Source organism: Sminthopsis crassicaudata, chromosome 2, assembly GCF_048593235.1.
Source record: "Sminthopsis crassicaudata isolate SCR6 chromosome 2, ASM4859323v1, whole genome shotgun sequence".
In the NCBI taxonomy this organism is placed as follows: Eukaryota; Metazoa; Chordata; class Mammalia; order Dasyuromorphia; family Dasyuridae; genus Sminthopsis; species Sminthopsis crassicaudata.
In genome coordinates, this window is record NC_133618.1 from 620,098,596 (window position 1) to 620,114,212 (window position 15,617).

General features: G+C 45.1%; 1 protein-coding gene across 2 annotated transcripts in view; it reads right to left on the reverse strand.

Moving 5' to 3' along the window:
* CD276 (CD276 molecule) overlaps positions 1 to 2,561 on the reverse strand; it is a 48,505-nt gene extending 45,944 nt beyond the window's left edge. For both annotated transcript variants that reach the window (XM_074296241.1, XM_074296240.1), the window contains exon 1: positions 2,232 to 2,561. The gene's annotated coding sequence lies outside the window, so the exon portion shown is untranslated. The remainder of the gene's footprint in view (positions 1 to 2,231) is intronic.
* Positions 2,562 to 15,617: the final 13,056 nt, after the last annotated feature.

Here is a 15,617-nt window from a genome sequence, read left to right on the forward strand (position 1 = left end):
GGGGTCTTTGTGCTTCTCCAGATTTTGCCAAATGAGTTTGGGGACAAAGAATAAATTAAAATCTTCTCCCCCCTCCCCCCCAGATAGTCTCTAACAACTTTTACCTCTGAATCTTATCCTATTCTACTTAAGGGAGCATTAGTTGATGAGGTTGGCTTACGGATAAACTCTCACTCTAGTAATCAATCTATCAATAGCTATTGAAATTTGGCTGTGGGGAAATAGTTATTAACAAGAGTGGATCAAAAAGTAACTGAATCAGTTCATTACAGATACAGCCAGAGGGATTAAAGACACTGCTCATTCCCACTTAGTGTCTCCTTTTTCCAAACCAGCCAAGTCACTAACTTTCCCCTCTCAGCCAAACTCACCATAATTTTCAAAGCCAGTTTTTGTGCCCACTCCTCTACCCTCTCAAGCAGCCTCTGATTACAGTCTCTGTTTTCTCTCCATCCGCAATTATCTGCTTCTCCCCGCACACATCCTGTCCTCCCTGGGACCCTTCTCCTGGCCATCCCCTCTCTTACACACTGACTTCCATCTCTGTGCCTCTGCCGGCCCACAGGCCCACACGTCCAGCTGCCCGGAGAAACTCCAAAAGGAGACCCTGCTCCGAATCCTCCCCCATCCTTTAAGACCCGGCTCGGGTCCCACCGCTCTCAGGAAGTCCTCCCGGTCTTTCTCAGAGTCCGTACTGATCCCCCTCCTTCCCGCTCAACTCCTGGGGCGCCCAGAGTCGGACCCGTATAAATCATATATTCCGCACATGGGAAATGGAACTCGTGTTAGGGGTCCGGGAGAAAAGGAAAGAATTGAGCTGAGGGGGCGGAGGGAATCTCCCTCTTCTTAGGGATTCTATGGGACTCTTGGGGAAACCTGAGGCAGCGGTGCTGGGTAGACAGACCCTGTAACCCATTCCCAAGACTCCCTGGGGTTAAGTAGAAAAGTAGAGATGACTCTGAATCTCCTTACAGTCTGCCTACCGTATAATCATCGGTCCTATCATCCAGAGTACCTGCGTTTAGAGTGTGCTCTGGTGTGACTGGTGAGCGTGTGTGTGTCTGTGTGAGTGTGAGTGAGTGTGTGTCTGTGTGTGTGTCCCTGTGTGTGCATGTGTCTGTGTGTGTGTGCTTGTGTGAGAGTCTGTGTGAGTGTGTCTGCTTGTGTGTCTGTGTGAGTGTGTGTCTGTGTGTGACTGTGTGCTTGTGTGTGTGTGAATGTGTGTCTGTGTGTGACTGTGTGCCTGTGTGAGTGAGTGTGTGTCTGTGTGTGTGTGTGCTTGTGTGAGTGTCTGTGTGAGTGTGTGCCTGTGTGTGACTATGTGCTTGTGTGTCTGTGTGTGACTGTGTGCTTGTGTGTCTGTGTGAGTGTGTGTCTGTGTGTGTGCCTGTGTGAGTGAGTGTGTGTCTGTGTGTGTGTCCGTGTGTGTGCTTGTGTGTCTGTGTGAGTGTGTCTGTGTGTGTACTTGTGTGTCTGTGTGAGTGTGTGTCTGTGTGTGACTGTGTGCCTGTGTGTCTGTGTGAGTGTCTGTGTGTGTGCTTGTGTGTCTGTGTGAGTGTGTGCCTGTGTGTCTGTGTGAGTGTGTGTCTGTGTGAGTGAGTGTGTGTCTGTGTGAGTGAGTGTGTGTCTGTGTGTGTGTCTGTGTGTGTGCTTGTGTGTCTGTGTGAGTGTGTGTCTGTGTGTGTGTGTGTCTGTGTGTGTGCTTGTGTGTCTGTGTGAGTGTGTGTCTGTGTGTGACTGTGTGCCTGTGTGTCTGTGTGAGTGTGTGTCTGTGTGTGAGAGTGTGCATGTGTCTGTCTGTGTGTATGTGCTTGTGTGTGTCTCTGTGTGTGAGTGAGTGTAAGTGTGTCTGTGTGTGTGTGTGTGAATATGTGTTGGGGGGGCACCGTCCCCGGTCCCCGCCGGCCTGGGGATACGCGGGCAGGGGGAGGAAGTCGGAGTGCAGAGACACGAGATGGGAAGCCCGGTACAATCCTCCTCCCTTCTCCCGGACTAGAACAAAAGCTACAATGCCCACTTCTCCTGGGGGCAGCTCCGTGCCCGGCCCGGAGGGCGGCCGGGCTCCCAGGCAGGGCACGTTAGGGAACAAAAGCCGCCGCCGCCCCCACCCAGCTCCTGGGAACTCGCTCCCGCCCGGGCCGTTCCCTTCCCCCAGAACCTCCCCAGTTCGGGGCTCCCGCCTCCTCCCCGCAGCCCCGGCCAGAGCCAACAAAAGCCTGGAGAGCACTTACCCTCCCTCTCCTCCTCCTCCTCCTCCTCCTCCCTCCTCCTAAGCAGCCCCGAGCCGCTCCCCGGAAGGGTCCCCGGGGCCCAGGCGCGGTTCAGTCCGGCTGCACCCCGCAGGGTCCGACCCCCTGGTCTACCGGGAGTCGGGAGAGGGAGCTGGAGAAGCCGCCGGCATCTTCGGCCGCCAGGCCGAGTCCTGGAAGTGGGGGCCGATCCCGGAGCGGCTGCGGTCAAGACATGAATGGAGGGATCGCGTTGGCGAGGGCTGGGCGGGCTGGGCCGGGCTGGTGCTGACCTAGGAAACGGCTGCTGGCGGTCCCGGCAGGCTCTCCCGGGGAGGGCGGGGAGAACAGGGGCTCGGGAAGGGGTGGGGGACGGGGCTGCCACGCGGGGGGAAGTACCATAGTAGTCAGAGTATGGGGCGCACTTCCCTCTTCCCCAGCCCCATCCCCGCTTCACTCCCTCCCCCTCCCAGCCACAGCTATAAAAGTTGGAAACTTTCTATAATCGGCGTGTTTTTCACTGTAACGTTTTGGGCTTTTTTTTTTCTTTTCTTTCAATGAAATCTCATTTTTTGAGGGGCCTCTAATCAGATCAATACAGTATCCAGGACTCGGAAAGCCAGCTGGGAATGATGTCATCGTCGGCCCCCGCAGGCCCAAAAATGGAGTGGCCTGGAGGCTGGATTTTCCCTCCCGGCCGGAGCCCCCAAGCGCGGACACTCCCTGCCCGGGGGAGGAGATGGGCCAAGCCTGAAGTCCCCTGGGAAAAGGCTGAAAGCCTGGCCGGCCTCCCCGACCCCAGGGTCTAGTCAAGCTCCCGAAAGCGGCAGCTCTTCTGGGCTGGGGAGGGGAGGGGGGCCTGCACCCTCCGTCTCAGCCCCCGCTCCGGCCTGCACCCAGCCCACCTGAAGGGCCGGGGCACACCTGGCCTCCGCCGCCCTCTCCCCTCCACTCTGCCCCAAGAGCAGGACACACGCCGCCCCCACCCTCCCTCCCTCCGCCATCTGGTTTGGATAAACCTTCCTGGCCCGCCCATAATCAAGGTTATTTTTATTTATTTTTAGAGTGAATCTACTTTTTCTCCTTCAATATTTCGTGGGGGAGGGGGGGAAGGACACAACCTATGTGCAGACCAAGCTACTCTCTCCAGTTCTCCATTTTCTTATCTGTGGAGCCAAAGTTTGTACCAGGTGACAAGCGGCAGCACAGAGAGCATCAGAAGGGTGGGTTTGAAATCCAGGCACCACCTGTGGGGTTTGGGGCAAGTCACTTCCTTATTCCGCCAGTTCCTATTTATTAAGCACCTAATGGCAAACACCATGGCAGACGCAGGTAGAAGAAGACAGATAAGGAAAGAGGCCGTCCTCAAAGAGCCTGAATTGGATGGATAGCTAGAAACAAAGAAACCACTCTGGATACAAAATATCTGGGAGAGATCAAAATTGGCTTCCTATAGAGGATGGCGCCTGAGTCCGGGGATTCCATGAGGGTGAGAGAGAAAGGAGCAAAGAAGTAATTGAAGGAAGAAATCAGGGTCTGTAGGGGAAGTAGGACGCTTTGGCTGTCATGCCTGAGAGAGAATAATGGTAATGAGTTCTAGACGGGAAAGCCAAAGCCAGACAAGTTCGAGAAAAGAGGGCGTTATTTGAACTTCTTGAGCCGGGGATTGACATCTGTGCTTTAGGAATATTAATTGGAACCTGTAGGGGACAATTTGTCAAGGGGAGGAATTTGATTCAAGATGTCCTGGTGAGAGGTGATGAGAGCATGAGGGACCCAACCAAAGTAACGGCAGTGTGCATGGAGAAGTAGTATGGAAGAAGGAGCAACAAAATGTGGCAACCGATGCAATGTGAAGGATGAAGGATAAAGAAGAGCTCCAAGGCGGAGAGCTCTGGGTGAGCAGAAAAGTTGTGATATCCTCAGAAAGTGAGGAGAAAGAGAGGGTTTGGGTCTGGGGAGAGAAGGAGCTCTGTTTTAGACATAGAGAGTTTGATACACTGTAAGGAGATCAAGTTGCAGGTGCCCATTCATCAGTTTGTGATCCAGGACTCTCAGAAGAAATTCTGCATTTAGGAAAATAGATCCGAGATTCATCCATTTAGAGATGATAGTTGAACCCATGGGAGCTGATGAGAACAAGAAAGTTGGTATAAGGCAAGGATTCTTAATGTTGTTTGTGTCATAGACCATTTATTTGTGTCTACTAAAACCTACAGACTCTTCACAATAGGTTTCAAATGCAATAAATAAAACATATAGGCCTGTAATTATCTTGAAATACATTTATTAAAATATTTTTAAAAAGCAAAGTTCACTGACCCCCAAATTAAGGATTTCTGTTATAGAGAAAAGAGCCAAGAATTCATTCATATAATGAAAGCTTACATAAGATGACCAGCTCTAAACGATCTCATCCTATTTAATATAACCTCAGGATGACATACATGAGTATAATAACTGCTGTCATTCATACAGTGAAAGCTTGACTTTCCTCACAGTAACCCTGTCCAGTATGTTGCTTGCATATTATGATTGTCCGTTTGACTGATGAGGATAAGGATATTCAAGAATGGTAGTGATTTGTTCAGTTACACAAGTAATAAATAAATTTCAAAGCCTTTTCCTGGGACTCTTGACTCCTAATATGATGTTCTTTCCAATATACCAATTAATGTGAGTGAGAGTGAAAATTAGTCCTTTTGGCATTTGAAAACTGCTCTGACCTGTTGCATATCAGAGCCATGTTTCTCGTCCACGGCTGAGTTTAATCGATAAAACAAGAAGCATTTATTAAGTTCTTATTACGTGCCAGACACTGTGCTAAACACTGAGAATAGATAGAAAAAGAAAAGGTTATTACCATGTCCAAAGACTACATTCTTATGGGAGAAGCATCATGTGGTATACATTAGTACAAACATGACATATCCAGAGTACATAAAACATGGCTTAAAGGAAGAGCAAAGTTACATTTCAAGCAAGTTGAAGACAGCTAGGGAATCTAAGAGAAGGTCTAGGAGAAAGCCAATGCATAGTCATGGAAAGGGGAGGTGAAGGATTGTGTTTGTAAAACAAGTTGGGCTGGTATGGAGGGATTGTAGACTTGGACAGGGTGGGGGTGGGGGTGGGAGATGTGTAAGGAGGCTGAAAAGATAGAGAAGGCCAGGTTGTGAAGAATGCAAAATGGCAAATAAAGTTTCTGCTGTGTCCCAGAGTCAACCAAAGAGGAGTCACTGGGGTATGTTGAAGTAGGGGTGACGTGGTTATCCCTTTTGCACTTGTGGGGGAGATCCCTAAAGCAAGGAGAATTGGGAGGCTACTGCACTGATTGAAGTGACAGGTGATGATGGCTGTGTGAATAGAGGGAAGGAATCTTCAAGAGGAACTGTAAAAACAGAGAAATCAAGGTGTACCATCCTGATTGGATGCATGAGGTGAATGAGAATAAGGAGTAAACATTATCTATATAAGCAAGTTCCTTCAAGAATAAAAACTCTGTATCTACATCCCAGTGCCTTCATAAATGCCTGCTGATTAATTAGTAGTTGAGTGAGAAGTACTAATGATGTAAACAGATCTTTTGGGGAAAATGATGTAAATTGTAAATGTAAAATGTAACATCCCTTTAACCTTGGCGGGGGGGGGGGGCTTGAAACTGCTTGGGGGAAGGGTGTTCCTGAGCCTCAAACCCCTTTCCCAAGTTAAGTGGTCTCATTCAATTAGAGAACTTGGCCAGGGGCATAATTATCACCCTCTATTCAATTGGAGATTAGTCCATCAAACTGCTCCCATTTTGGCCTCCATAAGGCCTCAGAAGGCTGATAAAAGATAATTCTGAACCCCTAATCTTTGCAAAGTCCTTACAGGACCTTGCCCACTAAGAAAGTTGTCTTCTTAGCAAGTTGTCTTCTTAGTATAAATAAACCCATTCTTTGAAGTTCAGGAACACCCATTCCCCCCAAAGGGGGTTGCAGTATCAGGGCCCCTCCCAAAAGGTTAAAAGAGAACACAATTATATCATTTTTCCCCAAAAGATTTCAATTTACATCATTGGGACCTCTGCCCCATCTCACAATGCTCCACCCATTGTCCTTCCATGGCCCCTGAAATCTCTTCATCATCATGATGATAGCCAATGAATCATCTTTCTGGGTTAAAGAACTGGTTTAATAATAAAAAATGACAATAAAAATTCTCTAGACCTCTTTTTTAAAATTCAACCACCACTATCAGGAGAACACTTGGATGATAAGGCCATGTAGGTATCGCTTGGCTCACAATGGCTCTGAAAGACTTAGTTATTTGACTAGTGAATGTCTAAGCCAAGATGCCAATCCATGCCTCCTCACTCCCAAGTCAAGATGTCCAGTCTGGAAGTCTAGTCACCAGCCACATTGACCCCCCCCCCACTTCAACTGGATAAGTCATTAACACCTCAGGGGAATGAGTGGAGTTTGCCCTGATTGCAAACCTAAGGATGGAAGAGTCCTCTAAGGCCATTTAATCCAACAGCCCTCGTATTAAACATAAAGAAATAGAAGTTAATAGTACAGTAGATCAAGCATCAGTCAAGGGGATCTGAATTCAAATTCAGCCTACTTGACACAATAATTATAATTATCCTAGGCAAGTCACTTAACCCCAATTGCCTCACACACAAAAAAATGGAAGGAAGTGACTTATTCCAAGTCAGACAGAAGCATGGGATGGAGTAGACCTGCAAGATTACTTACTCTACCTGTCTCTTTACAGATGGAAATGGGACTCATAGAAATAATTTAGTCCAGATCTTGCAGAATATGTGATAAGTCATAAAGCTGGGATTTGAACCAGTCTTCTTGCACCAAATCCTGCCCTATTTCTAGGGTAACAAAGAGAATAGACTTGTGGAAGACTACAATAGAAGATCCCGGACTGGGGGAATTGAAGTCCATGGGCCCCATGGTAGCATTGGATACTAGGAAAAGCATGAAGAAACAAGAAATGGATGTAGAAGGAGTGGTGAATCTGAATCACACAACTTGAGTTCAAATTCCAACCAGCTCTATTACTACCTGTGCCAAATTGGTCAGGTCACCCCACATCCGTGGGCCTCAGTTTCCTTCAAATGGCCTCTTAGGTACCTTCCAGTTTTAGATCAATGACTCTGAATGGCAGTGCTGAAGACAAACTTTATTGACTGCATAGGGAGATATAAACAATTTCCAATTTTTAAAATGGAATATAATTAATCAAAGACTGGGAAATAGAGTAGTAATGAGTATCATCAAAACATTGATGATCAGCACGATCAATGAAGATCATAACCTTTCTATATCTCAACCTGTGCAAATCTAATACATTTTTCCAGTCTCTCCAAAGAGGATCTAGCAAATGCATGGGAGTCCTTTATTTCATGGATGAATGAATGAATGAAAAAAAAATGAACAAACACACATTTCTTTACCACTTAGTATTTGCTATGTACTGTGATGGGGATCAACTAGAAGGGCAGTGAACATAGGAGAGATCAGCTGCAAGACAGATGGAAAGGCTCCAAGGTTTTGAAGGTGCAGCTACAGAACCGGTGGCAAGGCCCAGGAGTTCTTAAGATGCATTAGACTATTCCCCACAGTAGTGATCCATTACAATGGAAGGGGAGACTTGAATAAGGGAATCTAGGTTCCCTCTAATAGGTCATTCTATCTCTAGGAGGGGAAAGAGTAATTAGCAGAAAGATGAGAGGGGGCCTCTGGAATGGGAAAGAATGAGGGCAGTGGCTGGCATCCTTGAGGACTCCCATGGAGTTATTGAGAGGAAAGAAGAAGGAGCTCCTGCTTTCCCTGAGCCCTAATGGGGGCCCCCAATGTCCCCTGATGGGGTTTACACATACCACTGCAACACCCAGGCTATCCTTTACTATCCTTTACTCTCCCTAGATGACTAGCCCCCCTCCTTTATCAATCACATCTCTGATGATAGATTACTTCTAACCCAGAAATGATCAGTAGCCATATGTTATAGCTCACTTAAATTCACCATGTGTCTTTTCATTGCTCCTCAGGCTGATTGCAATTTGAGTATTCTGTGATTTGCAGCCCTATAGAGTCAAGGAGAGTTTGTTGATATTAAAAGACAGGGTCTTGCATCAGGGATCATTGAAAGCACTACCCAATTCCCCATGTACAGCCTAGACGGCTCAGCTCTTATTCTATTTTGCCCTCAAGCCTTTCCAACAACTGCTTAATATTTATGAATTGATGGACCAATTTCACGGGCTACCCATTGGACATATGTCGCCTAGACAATAATTCTGCTTCATCCACTTGGTTTTCCTGTGAAGATTGCTGTGCTGGTCTCTTTTGAGCAGTGGTGCCCCGGACTGCTCTGAGTCAGGATACAATTGGCATAATATCATAGGGGGAAAAGAATTTTAGGAGAATCTGTCCATCTATAGGGAATCTTTTGGAAGTAGATAGTTCATGAATGACCCAGAGAACACACCTTAGCAGGCAGACCTCCACTTGTCTCTTGCTTCACCTGTGACTTCATCTCCCTGGACATCAGTTTCCTCCTCTGTAAAATAAGGCAATTGTACCTGATGACCTTTAATGTCCCTTCCCTATGAGCCTATGCCATTCAAAGACCCTTGAACAGTTATCTCCCTCATATATTGCTGAGATCATACAGGATTCCTCAATAAGAACAATATATGAGATATGAGGGACGCAACTTTGTGGGGGAATAGTTTTTCAGGCTGGATTTTGTTCTAATAAATCAAATCACATTTTTCAACCAACAAACAATAAAAACAATAGGCTCGTGTGTTCCTGATACTATTTTTGCACTCTTTTAGTCAGTTGTGTGACCATGAAGATGTGAAATACTACAGAAAATCCTTTGCAAAACATTACATAAAAGCCTTTCAGAGTTCAGCTCAAGACCGGACACTTCCCCATACAAACCTTTCTTCATGCCCCAGTCCTACCCTCCAAATTACCCTGCATTTACATCATATTTATCTCCTATAGACTTATACACATTGCTTCCCAGAATTCAATGTAAGGTCTTTGAGGGAAGGGGATTTTCTTTTCTGCTGATTTATCACAGCTGGTTCCCCATGGTTGTCTTCACCTCAGTTTGTCCTTCAGTATAGTGGGAGGAAAATCTCTTTCCCCATCCTAGAAATGATCTTTAAAGCTCTTCCAGTGCAGAACTCTTTCTCTCTCTCTCTCTCTTTTTTAAACAGCTGGAAAAGCTGAAGCACAGAAAAGGGGCTTCTCCAGGGTCACAGAGCCAGAACTAGAGCCAGAGCTGGGTCTCATGCTCTCACGTCAGCCGCCTTTCCACCACATAACCCTGCCATAATGAGGGTTCATGAGACAAGGAAAGGTTGGGTAAGGGGTGGAGTTGTCTATAAATACACAAGACGGATGGGCAGGAGAGCTGACCACAGAACATTTTCCACTGAGCTGGTGTTTCCCTCTGGTTTCCTCCCACTCCCTACACCCCACAGCCTCATAACCAGCACCCCCGGCACCACTCACTGGGTTGCGGCTCCCACTGTCCAGATGTCGTCGAGAGGAGCAAACACAATGCCAGAGGTCAGCACTCCCTTTGCCTTCTGAACACATCACCCTCAGAGGTTTCTCTGATAAGAAGGACACACACAGAGCAATGAGATTTAGACTGAGGAGAGACCAGGGCTGGAATCCCAGCTCTAAGACTCATGTGGTGCAACAGTAATAGTTAGCCTATTATATTTATATCTATCTATATATGGAGAGACAAAGACAGAGACAGAGAGATAAAGAGACACAGAGACAGAAAGATCATGTTTTTTGAGTTTGAAAGACACTTGATAATTACCTCATTTTTTTCCTCACAGTAAGGGGAAGGGAAGGAAATAACCACTTATTAAGCACGTACCGTATACCTGTCACTGGGCTAAGTGCTGGGAGGAAGGTACTTTTATTTTACAGCTTAGGGAACTGAGGCACAAGAGGTAAGTGAGTTGTCCAGCGTCACACAGCTAGTTAAGTGTCTACAGCAGCACTGGTTTTCCCCATTCCAAATCCAAGCTCCCTCTCCAGTGCACAGAAGAGGGCTGGATTTCGAGTTGGGACATGGATTTTTATTTGTGGCAGCTGGATCACTAGCTCACGAGCTTGGGAAAGTCACCAGTCACTAGAGCCCGTGTTGGTACAGTGTGAGGAAAATGCTGGGTTTGGAGTGAGAGGCTTGCTGGTTGTGTGACTTTGGGGAGGTCGCTTCCCCTCAGTGCCTGTTCCTTCATCACCCTTTGGGCTGTTAGCCTGGATGACTTCCCTGGCCCCTGCCAGCGCTAGAGATAGGGCCTTAGGAAACCTGCCCTTTCTGGAGATCTCTCCTTGGGGATGATGGGGAAGGACTGGGCCATTTCAAAGCTCAGCATCCTTAACTCTGATCCCTCCTTTGCCTCCTTGTGGCTGAGAACCTGAGGACTGAGGCGTCTCCAGACTGACTGTCCCCCTGGGACAAGGGAGAAAAAGGGATGACTCCTTCACTGCCCACACTGGTCATGAGAAACCCCACAGACTCACCCCATCCTGTCAGACCTCGTGAGAACCACAGTGACCATCCTCTCCCACTGTGGGCTTGCTTCAGGCCAAAGACTAAACATTCCCAGCAGAGGGAAGAATGGGGGAGAATGCATGACGCAGTGGAGGAAGCCACAGGCCCAGAGTCTGAGTCAGAAGAGCAGACTTGGAGCTGGAAGGACCCTGAAAGGACATCCCCACCTCTATCCCAAGCCCCCTGAAGGGCTTGGCCCATGTCACACAGGTAGCAAACACCATCCAAAGGACTTCTCAGTGCCCCAATTCCAAGTCCAGAGCTTTTCCTCTCCATCACTCCTCCTGGCTCAGCCACTTACATGCATGTGACTATGGGCAAGTTCCTGAGGATAATAATAAAAATAGTATTTCTGTGGTTTCCACTATGTGCCAGGCATCGGGCTAAGTGCTTTACAAATTATCTCATTTGATTTCACAGACAGTGTGGGAAATGAGCACTATTATTATCATTATTCACATTTTACAATTGAGGAAACTGAGGCAGGCGCAGGATAAGTGATTTTCCCAAGGTCATAAGCTAGCATGGATTTGAATTCAGATCTTCCTGACCCCAGACTCTCTGTCCAATGGGCCACCTAACTGCTCCTATTTTTCTTTTTTCATAGGGAAGAAGGGAACAATAAACAGATTCCCTCTGTCATAGCATTCCTGTGGAAAGGTTTTGTGTTGGGCAAAGGGCTGTGTTATTTGGAGTGATTTTTGTGAATTTGTTCATTGAGGGGCACATCTATGTGACTGTCCCAGCGCATTATGAGCCCGTGTGTATGTCAGGCAAATACTGCATTAACCTTCATAGAGCAGCTTCTGGGGCACTGGGAGGAGCTGGCCGTCTCCACACTGGCTGGCTGTTAGCAGTGTTTGCTGTTTGGCGTACAACCTTTGGGTCTATGCAGACAGCCCTCAAAGAGAAACTACATTAAGCCTTACTAGTTCCTTACATGTTAGTATGAAGGAGTCTGGTTGGTTGCCATCCTTCATTCTAGAAGGGGACCAAAATGACTTCCCTGTGAGTCGAGTCGCAGTGTGTCCGACTGGGACTGACCAGACCAGTACAGGAATGCTCTGTCACAAGTTGGACACAAAGAGTCCCCACGAACGTTTGGGGTGGATTCTCTAACTTTGCATATCTTGCATTTCTTCTGAGCTAATTTAATTCTGCTTTACTTAAAAAAAATAAGCACCTTCTCTGATGAGGGCACGCCATGCTGGACGGTGCTGTGCCAGGTCTCCCAGGTCATACAATCAATGCTAAAGTTCTTAAGAGAGACTTTGAAAGTGTCCTTGTATCGCTTTTTCTGACCACCTTGAAAATGCTTACATGTGTGAGTTCTGCATAAAATAATTTTCTTTGGCAAGCACATATTTGGCTGGTCTTAATGCTAGGGGAAACTCCTGATTTGCTAGACTTGGACATTTAAAAAAATAATAACTTTTTATTTTTCAAAATACATGCAATGATAGTTTTCAACATTCACCCTTGCCAAACCTTATGTTCCAAATTTTTCTCTCTCCCTCCTCCTCTCCCCATCCCCTAGACAGCAAGTAATCCAATATAGGTTAAATATGTGCCATTCTTCTAAACATATTTCCATATTTGTCATGCTGCACAAGAAAAATCAGATCAAAAGGGGAAAAATTGAGAACCAAAAAAACCAAGCCATCAAACAACAACAAAAAATTAGCATCCACATTCAGTCTCTATAGTCCTCTCTCTGAATGCAGATGGGTCTTTCCATTGGAATTGCTTTGAATCATCTCGTTGTTGAAAAGAGGATTTGGATACCTTCTGTGGAATGAAACGTAGGCACTAGTCCTTGTTGAAACATTCTCCTAAGTAGGGGATGACATAAGAGCTCCCATTGGTTCCCAGTGACCAGCGTCTACATAGAAGATGACAGGCAACAGACCAGTGGGAGATGCATCCTTGTGGGACAAACTTCTATTCCGTGGCCTCTTAGAGTGAGACTCTAGTTTGCATCATCTGGTCTCAGGGCTCTTTTCCAGGACTTTCTCTCCGTTGGAAGTCTATCGAGTAGAGAAGTGGATTTCTTCCCTCACTTCACAGAAGCAATGATGGTTTGCAAATTACAAATTGCCATAATGTAAACATGGAAATGAGATGGGCACATTTCTGGGCTGGCTGCCTGGTCTTTGAGTTTTGGGCCACCTTCTTTTTCTTTCTGCTCCATCTTAACATCGTGAGGAGTGGATGTTTTCAAATTTGCCAATCACCTCATGGATTGAAAATTTTGAGTCCAGAATTCCAGCATCAGCTGACCAAAGGGAAGAGCAAATGAATTTAATAGACTATTTGAGAATTTGTTGCCTTTTGTATTTGTTCATATTCATACCATATATATATATATGTACATAAATATATATATACATATATATATATAAATACTTATATATAGGTGCATGTATGTATATAAACACATATATGTATGGGTATGAGTGTTTATATATATATATATTCATATATATGTCACTTCTATGATAAAAGAGATAAAAATTGTCTCATATCCTAATTGTACCTTGAGTACTCTGTGGTGAAGGATCCTGCTACCCACTTTTAGGGAGGTCATAGCTTTGTTTTGAGACATTTCTCCAGAGCTTTATTCTAAGATGGTGGCTAAACCACAGTTAGAAACTTAGACCCCAAGTCTGGAACTCCAGGATTAAACTTCCATTTAAGTGAGATCAGAGCCCCTGGTGATTTCCCCTGGACGGATATTTTCCTGAAAACATATTTCAATTGTGGAAAAATGGAAAAGTCTGTTAAATATGAGAAACTCATCAGGAGTCAGAAGAAAGAACAGAATGTTGAAACAAATCCATTCAGTTCAGTTTAATGCAATTCAAAGAAATAAATATTCACTGAATGTCTGCTATCATGATGACATGATCAAAATTTTTCCAAGGACTGGTTGGCTCTATGTGTGTGTTTCTGTATGTGTGTTTATCAATGTTTACGTACCTGTCTGTGTAGATATAAACCTATATTTAATACTGTATTATCTAATTATAATAATGATATAATGATGGATAAATAACATTTGTCATTGTTATTAAATCATTTTCATCATGTCCAATTCCTTGTGACTCAATTTAGGGTTTTCTGGGCAAAGATACTAGACTGATTTGCCATTTCCTCCTCCAGCTCATTTTACAGATGAGGAAACTGAGGCAAATAGTGTTAAGTGACTTGCCCAGGATCACATAGCTATTAAGTGTTTAAGAACAGACTTGAACCCAGGAAGCGGAGTCTTCCTGACTTCAGATCCAGCAGTCTATGCCCTCTACCACCTAGCTATCCAAATGGCATTAATAAATCATTTTAAAGTTTACAAAAAGTATTTTTTAAAATAGTATCTCATCTGATCTTTATAACAACTCTGTATGGTAAGAGCTATTATTTTTCCTATCTTACAGATGAGGAAACTGAGGCAGACAAAGATTAAGTGATTTCCTCAGGGTCACATGACTTTTAAGTATCTGAGATAGGATTTGAGCTCATCTTCCTGACTCCAGGTCCAGCACACTAACCACTGTGCACCTCATTGCCTCCAATGTCTGTTTGAAAGTCTGTGTGTACTTGCACATATATTGAGTATGTATTTAGGTTTGTCTGCACTGTTGTATGTATATGTATAAGTTAATGTGTATATTTGTATAGAAAGTGGAGACAGAAATGGGGCAATGCTATTCTGATTCTGATCAATAAGAAGGAGCCGATTGCTAACAGAAGGGCAGGAATCTTGGGCATAAGTAACCTTCATCCCAACAGAGAAGTAAGGGAGAGGCAGGAATGATCTGACATGCACTCTGGCTTGTGGAGAGATATTTTAACGCATTCGGAGAGGTGATGAAGGTAGCGAGATCTGGGGTCTTGACACTCAGTAGAGATAGAGCTTGAAAATGAAATCCTGGAGACACAAGTGGAAATGTTCCAGTGAGATAAAAAAGCAGAACTGGCTGAAAAGGAGGCTGATGTGACCACCAAGGGAACCCATCACCCACTTCAGACCTGTAGAAGCAATCAGTGCCAGATATATGCACATAGAGGAGCGCCCAGAGCTTGAAGAGGAGGCTCTAAATGCCAGGCTAAGGTTGGCAAGGAATGCCAAGGACAATATGAGGGTGGGGATTAGTTTAGTTTGCTTGTTCTTTAAGTTATATTGCAGATGAGAAGATAGTCAAAGAAAGTCTAGAACCATTGCGACTGGTAGATGAAATGATGATAACAGGTAAAGAGAAGAAAATTGAACTTCTTGTTGTTGTCCAGTTATTTCAATCATAGCAAACTGTTCATGACCTCATTTGGGGTTTTCTTGGCAGAGATACTAGAAGGGTCATTTTCTTCTCCTTTTACAGATGAGGAAACTGAGGCAAGCAAGTGACTTGCCCAGAGTCAGTCAGAACTAACATGTGTCTGTGGCTGAATTTAAACTCTCGACTCCAGGCCCAATAGTCTATCCATCGCACTACTTAGCTGTCCTGAAGACAACTATCTTACTCTTATTTTGCTTATGTTTTCTCTTCTAGTGAGAATGATCTTTGTACTTGAGAGGACAGAATATGTTAAATAGGAATTTGAAACCCACAACTCTAGAGGTAGCACAAGAGTGCTTAATAGCTATCAATGATTTCATAGTGCCTGGAATTCAGAAGGAGCTTAATAAATGCTTGTTGAAAGCAATTTCTATAGACTTGTGATGGAAAGTGCCATCTACATCGAGAGAGAGAACCATGGATCAAAACATAGTATTATCAATTTTTTTTTTCTTTCTCG